The sequence below is a fragment of the Ursus maritimus genome, unplaced genomic scaffold (assembly GCF_017311325.1).
Source record: "Ursus maritimus isolate PB19 unplaced genomic scaffold, ASM1731132v1 scaffold_13, whole genome shotgun sequence".
Classification (NCBI taxonomy): Eukaryota; Metazoa; Chordata; class Mammalia; order Carnivora; family Ursidae; genus Ursus; species Ursus maritimus.
In genome coordinates this window covers 23,054,441-23,071,844 of record NW_024423675.1, presented here as the reverse complement: position 1 = coordinate 23,071,844, position 17,404 = coordinate 23,054,441, and the positions used below count along the sequence as shown (strand labels likewise).

Here is a 17,404-nt window from a genome sequence, read left to right as displayed (position 1 = left end):
ATTTTGGAAGGGGAGGGGCAGAAGGATAGGGAGAAAGAGAGAGAGAGAATCCCAAGCAGACTCCCTGCTGAGCATGGAGCCTGATGTGGGGCTTCATCTCACAACCCTGCAGTCAAGACCTGAGCCAAAATCAAGAGTCGGACGCTTAGCTGACTGAGCTACCTAGGCACCCCTAAAGAGAATAATTTTAATAAACACATCAGCATTTACCTAATTCAAAATGTATGGCTTAAGCACATAACTCCCTGATTTTGCCTCTCAAAACCATTGACTCTAGCATGCAATAGCAGTAATTCACAATAGTTCTTTTTAAAAGCACATATGGTTGAGAACTTAAATACACAAATCTGAGTAAGTTGCTTGATAAAGGTTAAATCATACTGGTCATGAAACAGCATTTAAAATTGAATTTAAACCTCTAAACCTATAAAATCATGTTAATTATATTGAAAGCAATCCAAATAGAACATATTTACCATTAAGTATATATTTTTTTAATTAAGAAAGATTTAAAAAATGATTTCAACATTGAAGTCAAACACCTAGCAAAAGAGCAATAGAGATATCACAGAAACAAAAATAAGAACAAAAATTAATAAATAACAATCAATCCAATAAATTTGGTATTATCTTTTAAAAACTAACAGAGACGAATATAGATACCAATTCAAGGAAAAAATGACAAAACGTAAATGAAAGAAAGACACAATTTTCAAAAATTTTTAAAGATTAAAAAATTTGTGTGTAATTTGAAAATGAGGGCAAAATAATTATCTATAAAAGTACAAATTGTGAAATCTGCTCAAGAATAATCAGAAACCTAAAACAATAACCATTGAATCAATTGAATTGATAATCAAAAATCTTATCCCCAATGACCTCATTCTCCCCCCCAAAACCTATAGGCTCTCCCTGTTTCTACACATTTCTTTAGTGAAGCAGCAAAGAAACAATCATACTTCCTATCACAACAAATTGTTTCAACGAATTTTAAAAATGGGTGAAGTGCCTCATGTTGTAGGACTAGAATAACTTGAAGCCAGAATCAGACAGAGAAAGTACAAGATAAAAACCAGGCCAATCTCACTTGTGAACAGATGCAAATATGCTATACAAAGTTCGAATATAAAATGTGTAAAGAGGAAGATGAATCATAAGCAACTTGGTTGTAACCCACGAGCACAGGGCGCAACATCAGAAAATTTAATAGCATAGAACACAACATGATGGCGGCAAAGGAAAAAATCCACAGATCATCTCAGAAGATGTTGCTAAGTGTACAATACTGCCCAGCACTCATTCATGAAGACGATCTAGCAAACTGGGACTAGAGACTGCCGTGGGCAGATAAAAATCACCTACGAAACACCTAAAGCTAAAGTAAAAGCTCAGGGTGCTTGTGTGGCTCCGTCAGTTAAGCGTCTGCCTTTGGCTCAGGTGGATCCCAGGGTCCTGGGATCGAACCCCACATCAGGCTCCCTGGCAGGGAGCCTGCTTCTCCCTCTCCCTCTGCTGTTCCCCCTGCTTGTGTGTTCTCTCTTTGTCAAATAAATAAAATCTTTTAAATTTTTTAAAAAATAATAAAATAAACTTAAAAATAAAGAAATAAAGTAAAAGTTAATGATGAAATTTTAGAAACATTCCTTTTAAAATGAGAAAATAAACAGTGCTTCTATTCAATATTATCCTAGAAAATGTTAGCTACATAATAAGGCAATAAAGAAATTAAAAGTATATAATTGATAAACGAAATTAGGCCAAAAAAAAAAAAAAAGAAAGAAAAGGTTTTACCTTGAAGGTGGTATGATTTCACTGAGAAGATATGAAATAATCTATGGACAAATTGTTAGAACTGATAAAGCTCAGCACAGTTTGCAGATGCAAGATGAACAAATAAAATCAAGGGGGATCTGGGTGGCTCAGTCGATAAGTGTCTGCCTTTGGCTCAGGTCATGATCCCAGGGTCCTGGGATCAAGCCCTGTGTCAGGCTCCCTGCTCAGCGGGAAGCCTGTTTCTCCCTCTCCCACTCCCCCTGCTTGTGTTTCCTCTCTCGCTGCCTCTCTCTCTGTCAAATAAATAAGTAAAATTAAAAAAAATAATAATAAAATCAAGAGTGTTCTTATATATCAGCAATAAATCTTTAGAAACAATGAAAATAAAATCCCATTTAAAATAGCTGCAGAAATCTTAACCATAAGTAGAAATTGATTCAACATAAAATGTGAAAATTCTTTATGGAAAAATTGCAAAACCTTAGAAAGGTTACAAAATAAACTGTAAATCAGCAGAAGTATATTTTATATTACAATGATATAAAGATATCACTAATTTCTGAATTATAAGTTCAACACAATTTCAACAAAAATCCAGAGTTTTCCTTGGAACTTGGTACACAAATTTCAAAATTGAAATAGAAAAGATAGGGCTAAATGTAGATATCTTCGTGGGTTTTTTTTAAAGATTGTATTTATTTGAGAGAGAGAGAGCGAGCGTGAATGCACAAGCAGGGGGGAGGGGTGGAGGGAGAAACAGACTTCCCCATGCGGGGCTAGATCCCAGGATGCTGGGATCGTGACCTGAGCCAAAGGGAGACATTTACCCAACTGAACCACCCAGGAGCCCCTAGATAGCTTCATTTGATGAAGAATTATCAGGAAAGGAGATTTGGCTTACTAGGGATTAATTCTTGCTATAAAGATAGAATAATATGCAAATGGAATGGAATAACGTGGTGGAGTCCAAGATGCCCCATGCAATCTGCCTTCTTCCAGAAAGGACTTCTCCTGCTGCTTCTAATGCTGTGGGCAGACATCTTCCAGGGTCAGTTGCTTCAGCATTTGCCTCAGCGGAGGCCTGTCTTCCCACAGTGGCCCACATCCAAGGACTGATCGTGGAGAATATAAAAACCAGAGTTTTCAGCCATGGGAGAATTTTTAGGGCTTTGGATATCAGGAGCCCCCTGCAGGGTTGGCTGAGTCTTTCCTGGCCCTGTATCACAGGTTGACTTCCCATCTGCTTCATCCCACTTTCTCCTCCTCCTTCCACAGGTGCCAATCCCTAATAAATACCCTGCAGACCGAACTCCATCTCAGCACTGCTTCTGGACCTCCCAACCTGTTACATAGAGAGCCAGAAGCAACCCACACATGTAGGAATCCTGACAAATGACAAGTGTTGCATCGCAAATCAATGGAGAAATATTTTGCTCAGTGTACAGGGCAGGGGCGATCAACGACATGAGAAAAATTAATTATATCTCACATTGTACACCTTGCACACAATGATCTATTGATTCATGAACTAAATTTGAAAAGCAAAAATTTAAAACTATAGAAGACTGTACATAATGTTTTTTAAGACACAACTTGCGTATGACAAAAGGCACTGTAAATAAGCTTGAAAGAGAAACCACAAGCTGAGACATTATATATAATGCACATATAAGTGAGAAACCTCAGCACCTGAAATTTATAAATAACTTCCACGAATCATTAAGTAAAGGCAATCAAATAAACAAATGAGTAAAGGCTGTGAATAGTCAATTCACAGGGGAAGAGATTCAAATTGCCAGTGACTGTGGAAAAAGATGTTCAAATTCATGAGCAATCAGGAGAAAGCAAATTAAAAAAAAAGAAGATATCATTGCTCTCCTGCTAGTTTGGTAAGAATTTAAAAATCTGATGGCACGTGATAATGGAGCAGTTGGACTTCGCATACACTGCTGGTGGGGTCACCTTTATTGACCTTTGGAGAGAGATTTACCAATAATTCCCCATCAAAGTACATACTCTAGGGATACTCCTGCATTTTCACAAAGAAATCCATACTAATCTATTCATTTAGCACCATTTAGAAAGAAAAAGAAAAAGAAAGAAAAACTTGAAACAATCTACAGTTGACCCTTGAATGACAGGGGTTATAACTGCATGGGTTCACTTGCAGGTAGAGTTTTTTTGATAAATACAGTACAGTACTGTAAGTGTATTGTCCCTTCTCTGTCATTTTCCTAATAACCTTTTCTTCTCTCTGACTTACTTTATTGTAAGACTACAGTAATATATTAATACATATAACATAAAAATATGTATTAATCAACTGTTCATGTTATCAGTAAGCCTTCCAGGCAGGGGTAGGCTTTTAGTAGTTAAAGTTTTGGGGAGTCAAAAGTTATGCTGGGGGCGGATTGTCAATGCCCCTAAACCTCGTGTTGTTCTAGGGTCAGCTGTACATAGCAATAAATAGGAAAGGGATAACTATATTTGGCATGTTCACAAAGGAATATTATATGGTAATGACTATTCATGAAATAAAATCACTTATCAAGAAAAAGGTCACAAAAATAATGTGGAGGAAAAAAAGTTGCATAAATATCTATGGAGTATAGTACTCTTCATTTTAAGTTTTAAAATAATCCAAATAATGTACACTGCTTAGGGGTGTATACGTAAAAAGTAGTACAAGGACATAATATAAATAACGAGCACCAAGTTCAGAGTGCAGGTTACTTTTGAGTAGGCGGGGGAGTGAGTGGGATCAGGGAAAGGTACAGCATGGCTTCAACTCTATCAAAATGACTTAGTGTTATTTTTTCAACATCTAAAACGGATGCCATTTTTTATGCTAAGTATAATGAATGCTGATATGTACCTTTTAATCTGAAGCTTATATGGCAAAAAAAAAAAAAAAAGATTTAGGAACCTGAGTTGAGAGTTTAATGAGTATCAAGTTATTCTCCAGAGTTCTTTGTTTCTGTTCAACAAAAAAATATAATCTCTAAAAAAAGTGAAGAAAGTAAGTTTAATAGTTACCACCTAGTTTAAAGTTGATTCAAGCATTCCTAACAGTCCTGAGGTGAGTTGTGCTGAGTCATGTATTATCTTTAATTTTCAATAGTCCATCACTACAATTCCAAGTACCACTGGTTCAGGCCAGTGGTAGTTTTAATTATCTCTACCCACTAAAAATGTTCTGCATTTGAGCTGAGTCTTATTTATATTCAAAAACAATATTCTGTGTTTTCAAACCTGGGGACCTTTTGACTCTAATGACCTTGGTTAGTGGAACTTGTTAGATCAATAAATCAACAAACACTAAAAAAATACATGTTCAAATGTTAGGAAAGAGCATACTGGCTGCATGCATACAACTCAAAATAAAATTCTACACCCTTGTACATATTGTTGATGTGGATTCAGTCTTCATTTTAATTCCAAACACTTTTCTTAGCTTTCTTAAAGTAAATGATATCTACCAATTATCTGGCATTAAAACAGAGCAAGATAGGATATTGGGTATGTTTACAATTCTCTAATTTCTGAAGTACACTCAATATTACAAATGCTTTTTCACTTCTTGATAAATTACTCAACGAAAAAGAACCCTTAGGACATATTCTTGGATAAATTATATTTTGGGTTGAGAATGAAATATTTCTGCTACTCTGGTGACATTCTATAAATATGTAGCAAACATTAACTCAAGCAATTCTTTTACTTTATTTATTCTGAACTATATTTTTCCTCTGCTCATTACAAAAAGAAAGGAAAAATAGAAAAATCGAGTACAAGAAAAAAAGGTAGTCATAATTATACTATTTCGATAAATCAAACCATTGTTAACATCTTGTCTTCCATTCTAGCACTTGAGCATAATTACATATAACACGTTGCAGACATAATCAGAAACAGACCCATCAGGCACTATTGCTTAAAGCAATTTGCCAGCTTAGCCAGTCCAACTTCGTGTCCCAATATTTAACTTTAATTGTCTGTTTGCTTCCACTTAATCCAAGGTTTCTATGGGGCCAAGACTCATTGTGTTTACCTAAATGCATGTTTTCTTCTCCTCCATGAGCTATGAACCCTCTTGCATCTAGGCAGAGCCTGGTGGCTCGTTCCTGCCAGCAGATGTGGGTAAGAGTGCCAAGTCAACATAGTAAAGCACAACTGTACTTTCTCCACAGGCATTCTCTCATCGCCTGTGCTGGCGCAATGAGGACGGTTCAGGGAAGGGCTGGGGTCTGAGCAGTTAGGCCACAGCAGTTCATTCTTAGCCTTTTTTATTCTATTAGGTCTTCAGTTGACTGGATAGACTCACCCACATTAGGAAGGGAAATCTGCTTCCCTCAGTCTACTGAATCAAATGTTCTTCTCATCCAAACACCCTCACAGACGCGCCCAGAATATTTGACCAGATGTCTGTGCATTCCGAAGTCCAGTCAAGTTGACACATAAAATTAACCACTGCAGTCTTTTTTAAAAAAATGCAATCCACCATAATGCATATATCCGCACTACAAATAAAAGAGAGTATAGGTCAAATGTCAATATTCAGTCTCTCCTCAGTAGGAAAATGATGATACACTTTGCTAGAAATGTCTGAGAAATATATCTTTGCATTATTCCTCCCTAAATTCTCATCATTCATCCTACTTCTGTGTGGTATGTGATCCCCTTTCCTGGGCTAGTTGATCTCGGCTTCCTTATAACAGAACTTATATGCCTCCTGCTGAAAATTCCCAGTAAACAGTGTTCAGATTTTAAGCACAAAGTCTGCATCAGCTATCCTTCTACAGCCCTCACAAGCCCTACTCTTCATTTGCATTGCACAAATCTTTGCAGCTCTAGAACTTAAGGGAAGCTTGTTGCCTCTACTGAGTTCTGAAAAATGCCCAGAGCAAGTCTCCACTTGCCAGCAACCGCTGTTCTCCCTTGTGTAATGTCTGAGTAAATGGGTTTGGAATCACACAGTCCTGGCTTCGGACACTGGCTCTGCCACTACAATTTGCATCACTTTGGGAAATAAAATTAATCACTCCGATCTTCAGTTTTCTCACCTAAAAAATGGAATAGTTAAGTACTCATGGATTTATGGTGACAATGAAAGAAGATGATGACTATTAAATATCGAGCACAGTGGTTGACAGAGTAGAACGTCAAGTGCTGTCAGATGTTATTGTTATTTTTGATGGTTGTTGTTGTTACTTATGTCTTTGCCTCACCAGCTCTGGAAGAGTATTTATATAGGCCACTTTAATTTTGGCAAGATGAGAATGGTTTCTAGCCAAGGGATGCACTCAATAAGCCCCCAGCATGCTTGACTCTGTGAAACACCCTGGCATGAGTAACATAAGGTAAGCAACTCCCTGGCCTAGGAGACTGGCCAAAAGTTTACTCTCTAACTGTTATTTGTTACACGTTAGGAAGAAGACAGAGAAATAACATTAATTAGACCTGGGTATGTCCCTGGCACGTTAGGAAGAACTTCCCCCATTAACTGAACCCATCTGAGCCTCAGTTTCCCTACCTCTGAAATGGGGATAAGAAGAGCACAAGCCTCATAGTGTTGCTTTAACAAGTAAATGATATAATGGATTTAAAATTGAGTACCTGAATAAACATGTACTGTAGATAATGAGGTATCATGAAGGTAGAAGTATATATACACACACGTATATATAAATATATAAAATACTACACTTTGGGGAAATTACAAATAAGTGAAAGTCCATTTGTCAAGTGTGAGTGAGCCTGAGAAACTAGAAAAGTTGGTAATTTGTACAAGGTCACACTGCCTCTAAGACAAAGAGCTTTGACTCAAATCTAAGTCTGTGCCTTTTTTTAATAAACTGCTTCCTCCGTGCATTCATATAAGATAATCATCCATACTTTGTAATCGGTTGTTGTATTAGCCAGTGAAGACCAGCCGTTAAAACCTTTCAGTCTCAGGACTCTTTAAAATTCTTAAAAATCACTGAGAATGTAGAGCTTAGATCTTAATTTCTAACACTATTCTCAAGTAAAAGGAACCAAGTATCTTTGGAGAAATGGCTGATTCTAGAATGGGGCAAGAAATATACAAGATGGGGGCGCCTGGGTGGCACAGCGGTTAAGCGTCTGCCTTCGGCTCAGGGCGTGATCCCGGCGTTATGGGATCGAGCCCCACATCAGGCTCCTCCACTATGAGCCTGCTTCTTCCTCTCCCACTTCCCCTGCTTGTGTTCCCTCTCTCGCTGGCTGTCTCTATCTCTGTCAAATAAATAAATAAAAATCTTTAAAAAAAAAAAAAAGGAAATATACAAGATGATCCTGGAGTATCTTATAAGCCAGAAAGTAAGGAAGTGATAAACAAAGAAACAAACGAGCTTTCGTTGGTGGAAGTATTTCCTAGGTGCATAAGAGCCAACTGAAAGATTGGTCAATGACCAACGTTGGAACAATTTTAGCAACAAAAATAAATAAAGAAGAAATTATAACTCAACATATGAAATAAGTATTCATGAGTAGTACTGATATAAACAAACAAACAAACAAATGGAAAAGAGACAAATCTGCCAAGCACAGAAATTCCTAATCATTTATGTAGATACTCTGCTTTCAACAGAGGGCAGCCCTCGAGTGTGAGCTGCATGTAGACTTTCTTCCAAAGAGCACAGTATAGAAAGTTGGGGGAGGAGAGAATAACTTGGCATAGGAGAAACCTGTAAATATTACCTTAGCCAGGTGACCAAGATCAACATCAAGGGGGATAAATCGTATTGATAGCAGTTACCTTGATATGATATGATGAACATGACACTTCATCTCTGTGCTCTTTGTCCCCAAAACATGTAACTGCAGTCTAACCATGAGAAAAACACAAGGCAAATTCCGCTAGAAGAATATCCTACGAAATATATCACCAGTATTCTTCAGAACTGTCATGGTCACTAAAACCCAGGAAAGTCTGGGAAACTGTCACAACCAAGAGACACCTAATGAGACATGAAAACAAAACATAATGTGGTATCCTGGATAGGATCCTAGAACAACAACAACGAAGAGGCAGTATATCAGGTAATAAACTAAGAAAATTTGAATAAAGTATGGCCTGCACAAAACAATGATATATCAATATTGGTTCATTAATTGTGTTAAATGTCTCCTACTAATGGTAAGATGTTAATAATAAGGGAAACTGGTGCAGAATACATGAGATTATATCCCCAATTTTTCCTGTAAATCATAAACTGTTCTAAAAGATAGTCAACTAAAAAAAGATCTGAAGCAAATATGAAAGACATCTATTAGAACCGACCTGTTTGCATAAGGCTCTTCATTGTATTATTTCTGTACTTGTAAATGCGTTTAAAATATTTTCTAGTAAATATACTTTTAGGGAATATTTTTATCAGAAGCTCCCAAAAAGGAAGTCAATTCACTAAAAGTCAGTTGATTGAAAGAAAACAGAATTCTTAGACTCACAGATACTGGCAATAAAAAATATTAGAAATTTCTGGGTGTTTTAAAATAAAAAAGTAAAATTTTGTAATAAGAAAAAATATTGAGGACTCCAAAGACCTTTTGCATATGTGAATTATATTCACCAGTAATTACCTTACTATAAGTTGAAACCAAGAGAATTTTAAAACACAAGAGCACATACGCACGAATTCCATGAGTGATATCAAAACTACCTTGTTAGCGTACGTTATGTAGTCTCTGGAAAACTCTACTGAACAGTCACAAAAGAATAAAGGGGAAAAAAAAAACAAGAAACTTTATAATTTGGGGATAAAGCCCAGTAGGTCATGAAGTATTTTTTTATTTTATAATTGGTGGATTTGATTTGGTAATATTTTGGTTCTTTATTTTGGCATTACCAGAAATTCTGCAATAATCCTGCTTATACATAAATGAACACATGTAGATGCTTTTATTTCTGATGAATGGTTTCCCAAAAGTGGGCTGAATGGTGTGAATCTTTGATTATCAATGGGTACTGTCAGATTTCAATCCCCAAAAATTATGGCCATTCATTCTTTCCCTGGTCTATGAAGTGTTTTTCCATAATCTTAACAACACTAAAGGTTATCAATGTTTTTATCAATTCTAAGGAAAGAAAATTACATCAGGAACCTCTAGTTTTGACATAAGTGATGGCGATACATTTTTGTAGGACAATGTGTAAATATCTCATGCTTAGAGCACTTACACAACCATGAAATAAAAATCAGGATTACAAATTAAATATAAACGAAAAACCCAACACAATTAAAACATTAATTCAGTGTGACAGATGACACTGATGTGCTAAAACAGATAACAGAAGTTGGAGTTAATATTGGAGAAATGTAGCCTCAGGTCTGTTTCTACATTTAATCTGCTTCCTTGTTTTCACTTCAATTATACTAATGTAGAGAATGAATGCCTGGTCACATTAGCATGCTTTACAAAATGACATTCATAACTTGAAGGTTTTGTTGCTGGTTATTATAATCAGACTCCACACTGAACTAAAATTCTGCTAGTAAGCCATTCGCAAAGGCAAGTTTTCTTGTCGTATCATTTAACTCTTTAAAACTCTCATGTGAAGATAAGGTTGTCATGTGGCTCCATTGAAACCTACATGAAGTACTACCAGTTCATAACACTTGGTTATGTGCCTTTATCTGCATATTTATTTTGTTGTTTGTTTTCTGAATCTTCTCACTCTCACAATAGAATGTAAACTCCATGTTTATTGCTATTTCTTTCTACCTACCCTGTCCCTGGCCAAATAAATACTTGAATGAATGAATGAATGAATGAATGAATGAATGAATGAATGAATATGCAGCTTAAGTACTGCTGAAATGAGGTGCAGAAATGGCTTCATTGCTTATTTACTCACACAGAGGTAATGGATTAACGAAGCGGTATCTACACAAACATGGTCCATACAATGCATTGTTCTCAAAATTGGGTTATAGCCTCAATGACGTCAGCACCTACAGCAAATTTCACATGACAAATTCAATCCTAGATAAATGTAAGCAGAAAAACTGAAATTGCCTAGCATTCCTCCATTATAAGGCAATTATTTAAATCATTGAGAATGAACTTACATTAAGGTTTTATTAGAGATGAACATTGAAATGAAAACTAAAACAAACAAACAAACAAAAAAGCATTCTCAGAGACAATATGTTTAAGAATCTTCTGAAGGCCATTCAGTCTGAAAAATATTCGTGTACAATGTATCTGCTTATGATCATTTGGTCACCGTTGGAGAGATTTTTTTCTCCAGAAAATTTATAGATTTCATATTCAGAAGCAGCTGCATTAGAACTGTGGAGAGGGCTCGTGAGGTCAAATTAATTTGAGAAATTATGGATAGTACAACTCAGGTAGAGACAAGGGGCAATGGTGACAACCCCAGAGTTCAGAGCTGCACGTAGAAGGTCAAGGGCAACTCAGTCTTGCAAACCTGCTGCTGGGAGTCAAAATCCTAACGCAAGATTTTTAGATATAGGGATTAAAGGTAGGCGGCTTCTGCAGAATATCTTTTCCTTCTTTTCACATCTGTGGAAATTAAATTTCTTGACCTGTGAAAGGTGGTTGGACTTGATAAATCCTCAAGGCCTACCCTAATTCTATGGAGTTTATGAATAATTCTATATATAGACAAAATTAATAAGAACTGTCACTTTTCCGGTCCTAAGTTATTTTGCTACCCATATCATATTAGAGTGATAAAGTCTCAAAATTATGCACAAGGACCTCAAAAATATTTATTAGGGATTCATTTTATTTGAATGCTTATAGAGAGTATATTTCTTTTAAGCTTTACATGTTCCTTATAAGCAAAATCTTAATTCATTTCTTCAAGAATTCTAAATAGATTTTTTAAATAATCATTACTAACAATTATAAGCTCTTATCTTATGGAGGACAATTTACTTTGCAATACTTTTATACTTGAGCAATGTAAATAAGCCTTAACTCCAATTCATTTTAATAAATTGTTTTTAATTTTCATATATGTCTTGAAGAAAATGAACACCCTTGCTAACACTTAAAATAATATCTTCTGATACTTGTAAGCTGCCTCTTATTTATAAAATATTCTAGAGGTGCCTGGGTGGCTCAGTCAGTTAAGCGTCTGCCTTCGGCTCAGGTCCCAGGGTTTTGGGATCGAGTCCCACATCGGGCTCCCTGCTCAGTGGGGAGCCAGCTTCTCCCTCTCCCCCTGCCTGCCACTCCCCCTGCTTGTGCTCTCTCTCTCTCTGTCAAATAAATAAATAAAATCCTTAAAAATAAAAATAATAAAATGAAATATCCTAATATGCCAATTTTTATGGCATTTTGATTAAATATACATTCTGTACTTATCATTGTCATCAAACTAAATAAAACTATTCGCTGTCGATGACTCTCTATTAATTAGAGAACATGCATTCCAAGCTATCGTTCAATCACCGATGCAGAAATATTCAACTCTGGTTCTGCCTTTTGTCTTCCAAATGGCTATAGGGACACATTTCCCAGGTCAAAAATTAGAATACCTGATCTGAAATGAACGTTTGTTTCTCTTAAGTTTATAAAGGAGAGTCTTGGAGTACCCTGAAATTTTGACAATTTCTAGGACATTTTAATGTTTTGAGAGTAATAAGATAAAATAAGTCACGTTAAGTTAAAGACCATGACGGGCATGTTTCCCACTATATCCCAATGGGTATATATTATAGGGTCTCGATCTATTTGAAAAGAATACATTGATTAATAAATGAGTGAATGGCAATGACAACAATAAGAAGGAGAGAGGACCAAGGCACAGGAACTACGTGACTTCCAGGAACCATGTATGGAAGGTGGAGACTCAATTTTAATGGATCAGAAAGGCAAAATAGTATCCTATGATTAGCCAACTGTGAACAGGGCCTGAGTGCTGGTCAAGAACTCACAGATGCCCAGCCTGGCTCCATCGGAAATTTCTCAGGTAGAGTTGCAGATGGGCATCTGCTGTGGTGGCCCATCTACGGATCTAGCCACTGAGCATGGAAGATGGAAGTAGAACCAATAGTACTAGCTGATTCAAGAAGAGCAAATAGCATGAGGAGAAGAAAGGGGGATAAACAGAAAGACAATGTGGTTCTTGTCAAGAGAGATTTCACTCGTGTCTCATTAGAATGCCTGTATAAAAGAATTTTAGAAGGCTGGAAAAAGTGGTTGTGTTACGCCATTTGAACATTTCTCACTGAGTAGTAAGTTCTGCCTTTCTCCCTGCCTGGAAGGATGGTCCATTTGGAAAGCAACATGCTCCCTTGTTCTCCCCCTTTCAGTTGTCTTTGGCCAATGGAGAGCCCAAGATGACTGAGGGAGGAGAGTGAGGTCAGAGTGTTTCTCCCCTTGGCGCCCTCCCTGCAAGACCTCCTAGAGAGGTCAGCATGCTGCTCCTTTCAAGGTAGTCTCCTCTATCTGATGCCCCCTTTCCAGGTTTAAATTGCCCCTTTTTCTCCTTAATGCCGGATTGTGATTCTTATTTACTTGACTCTGTAAACGAGAACTTCGTAAAAACTTTCCTCAAATTATGCTATTTCCGGTGGGCCTGTGTTTCCTTATTGGTATCAGATTGACAGAGCAACACATTGTTTTTTTCTGACTTTAGCCAACTTCAGTTTCTATCTGGAAAATGCCATGTCTTCTCCGTCTCCTCATCTCCAATTTCTAAGAGAAAACAAAATGGTCCTTGTAGCCTGCATCCCAGGAAGTCTCAAAGTAGGAGTTATCACTAAGGTCCCAGATTTCTTAGGTGATACTGGGCTCAGAAAGCTTAGGTTTGAATACTTTTCTGGGCTGGGAAACAAAAACACCAGCTGAGAAAGCTCACTTTCTCTTCAAAAGTACATATTTTTTTTAATTGATCTGAAATCTGTCTTCTCATAGTTTCTCTATACTGGTTTTAGACCTAATTCTTAGGGACTGGAGCGAATTCTCCATTCTCATATCCTCTTAATTACAGGAAGAAAATCAGCATTGGTTGAAGGCCTACTAATTGCCATGCACTCGCTGTCCATTCACCACCAAGCACAGGCGTGATACTGACAAAGCATTGGTTATGTCACGGCCCCTGTGTGTACCCCACAAGTCAGCTGCACTCACAGCTTTTCTGCCTTCCAATCACACGCTTCTGCCCAGAAGCCATGCTGGTTCTCTTCAAATACCTGAGAATAATGACCTTGCCTTTGGCCTCATACTTTTCTCCTTTGAGTTAAAAGTGTACAGACGCTTAACTGTTCCCATGTGACACCACTTTTAATTGCTTTTCCATTTGGCCATTCTATACTCTAAGTAGTCACAAAAATGTTCCCCTTTACTTTTTGTGTTCAGAAGGGAATGCAGTTCACCCGGGACCACCACCCTTTTGTCTTACATGCTACCCCCTGAGCATGCTGCCCACGAACACCTGTTCTTTGAAACCTACATCATACCTGTAACTCATGTTCATGAAAATCTTCAATTCTTTCCAATATTTAACACAACCCACAATTTTTCACTTGGGAGTTTGAACCTGAACTCTAAATAATACGTTGTTTTTTCCTACGAACAATCCCTGTAACCATCCAACCTGTCCTTATGGCTTCCCGAGATGCTTCTACATTCTGAGTCTATGTTCTAATAATGTCATGAAGCCAAGCAGATTTATCGCCACCTGAATACATCACCAAATTCAAATAAACATCAGTATGACCCCCAAGGGCCTTGAAGGAAAAGTATCATATAGGAATACTTCTCTAAAATCATTAATAAAAACATCTCCCTTTCCCCAAAATATCACCCTTATGGCAAGTACAGCAGTCTTATCCTTTGTCCCTTAAGAATTCACTCCTGGCCCTCAAACCTCTATGATTTGCTCCCTGAAGCTCCCACTCTCTCTCCACAAAGTTTATCCCTGACACTCCTCTGAAGCCCATCACCTTGGATTCTTCCCACTCTACTTTTCTGCCACTGGCAGGACTCCAGAAATCTGAGGAATTAATGCTCTCTCTTTCTATCCAGCATCATCCTAAATACTGCAATATTCTTGTCTAGCCCCTTCTCATGTACAAATTGCATGAGCACATCTTTCATATCTTTATCCAACTCAAGCTAAAAATCTTTGTCTGGTTATTTACACCCGTGCCATTCCGAAAAAGCTTAAGAGTTTAACCTTATAATAATATCTATCCATTAGTAATAAGCATATAAAGTCAAGGCCATACAAAGGAAAGGAAGCAATTAAAGCTTATGTAATTGTAGTCTGTGAATGGTACACTTGGTGCTAAGCATTCTGGCAGCAAAAGCAAACAAGAGAAAGACTCTAAATACTATAATTTCCAATATCTGACAAAAGAAAACATACCAATTCTTTGGGCGAAATAAACATTTTCCTCGCACAGTGAGGCTTAATAAATGTATTCTTTGTGACAGCCAAATGGATTTTAAGCTCCTTAAAGATGGGGACTATTTTTAGTGCCCTCCTCTATCCCCATCTCTCTCTGACTTCTGCTGTGCTGAAGAAGAGCATGACGGTGGTAATACGCGTCCTTTGACAGAATGTTAGGCAAGTGGCTCTTTCCCTGGGAAGAAGTGGCTGCAGTTTATGGATATGGCAGTTGTGAGAGAAGTAAACAAAATGACTAGGTCCATGAGCTATTCCAGAGAGACCGAAATGATAGGGGAACCATCGATCAGTGCCAGAGATATGAAAAGAAGGAGCAAGGGGGAAAGATACAAAGCCAGAGTGAGAAAGGAAGGAAATGGATGCTGTCGAGTTTGGGGCATAGCAGAAGTTACACAGGGCAGGAGCAAGTTCAACTGTAATGCTTTACATGGTTACCCATGGCCAGCCTCCATTCATTTGCCGATAGCTCCTGTTTAAAGAGTTAATTTGACCCAGTTACCATGGTGTTCGACTGTGTCCGACTTCCCACACCTAGTTGAAATTCTTTTCTTTCCGAAAGCTATGATGTTGGACAAAACAACACATCCTTGTAGGGTACTCATTGGATTTTAATGAGTATCTGGGCAGATCCTGGGAGAGAGCTGTGTTCTCACAGCGCAAGGGCAGGCTCGATGCTTTCAGCTGTTGGCACTTCTCACAGTAGATAGTGTTCTCAGGAGAAAGGGTGTTAGTAAAACTTCATTTGTGTGTGTGTGTGGCTGAAGAGAATTGGCTGCAAAAAGAGTAGTTCAATTCTCTTGTTTCTGAAAGCAGTAAAGAGGTTTCCAAATGACTTCCTCTAATGCATTTGGTAAGTTGCCCTCAAAGACTATTGCTTGAACATCTCAAAATATAGGCTTAAGCAAAACCCCAACGTCTATCATTTCAAATAATCTGTTTAATATTTGCAAGATGACTTTGTTAACAAATCTCACCACTGCCCATATTTGGAAACAACATGATACCCTGAGAAATCCTGGAAGAAGAAGATGAAGAATGGGGAATTTCAGTGAGAGTTGATGTAATCTATCCAATATAAGAACTATCCAGAAAAATTCTTTTGACTTCTCCACCATTGCAACAGTGGAGGTGCTGATGGTGTCCATGGCGCCTCCTCAGGAAGAGAAGAATCAAACACAGCTAGAGGTAACTACAGGTATGGGGTAGCACATTATGTAGCTTCCTATACTCTAGTCCTTTTACTTAGAATATGTTTTCTTCCTTATCCTAGTCCCAGTTTTTTCAAACTCTTGCTCATCCCTCAAACCCCAGCTCAGTTCGTACTTCCTTTATAAAGCTTTACCTAGGTATCTCCCATTCTTTGTACTGAGTCCTATGCATTCCCAAAATATTTTTTATCATACCTCAATTGAAGTCCTTTTATCTTTTACTCTTCCACTTGAAAATCTTCTATGAGGTTATGAAATCTTTTAGAATATTTCACTTTTTATTCTCATTTGCAGTACACTACCTAATATTGCTGAATGAATGAATGAATGAATGAATTTGTAAAAAGTCAGGGCAGAGAAAGGCAAGACAAATAAAGCTGAAGAGAGTGGACAAAAGAGGAAGAAGAAGCAAACGGCGTAGGCCAAATGTGTGTTAGTCTGGAGAGCTGGACCAAGTTAAGAAAAGGAGGAAGGAACACGTGGTGTGAGGATGTGTTAAAGGTCAGCCTGTATCATAAACATAAAGAACAGGGAGGACAGGGAAATTTCTGGAAGGCCAGGAATTGAGAGGCATGGGCTAGGGCAAGGCAGATCTGAAATATCAGAAGACCTTAGCTCCTTGTAGGAAGCCAAACCGGTGACCCACCAGCTGCAGCACCTACACCACTGTTCTTCTCCAGGAAGTAGACAGATGAAGACATCCGTGGGGTGGGGGAACCACACCTTTTGCAGGTAGAACAGCTCAACCTGACATTGAAAGGAAAATGAGACCCATAATAAGAAAGCAGTTACTTCCAAGGACAAGAAGAGATGGGCATCAAATCTGCATTCCATGCCTACTCCACTTTAAATTAAGGATGGAGTGGCCAATGAGAGTGTTGCTGCATTCCAAGTACTGGCCTGCCACAGAGAAGTTTACCCAGCTCTGAAAGGGTGCTGCGGACACGTGGTTTATGGATCAAGCCCTGCATTACCCAAGGTCTCCTCAAAATCTGGGGGGGGGGGGGGGGGG

General features: G+C 37.9%; 1 pseudogene; it reads left to right on the top strand.

Annotated features, from left to right (window-relative positions):
- Positions 1–16,327: 16,327 nt before the first annotated feature.
- The window catches only part of LOC121102311, a 76,992-nt pseudogene continuing 75,915 nt past the window's right edge, over positions 16,328–17,404 (top strand).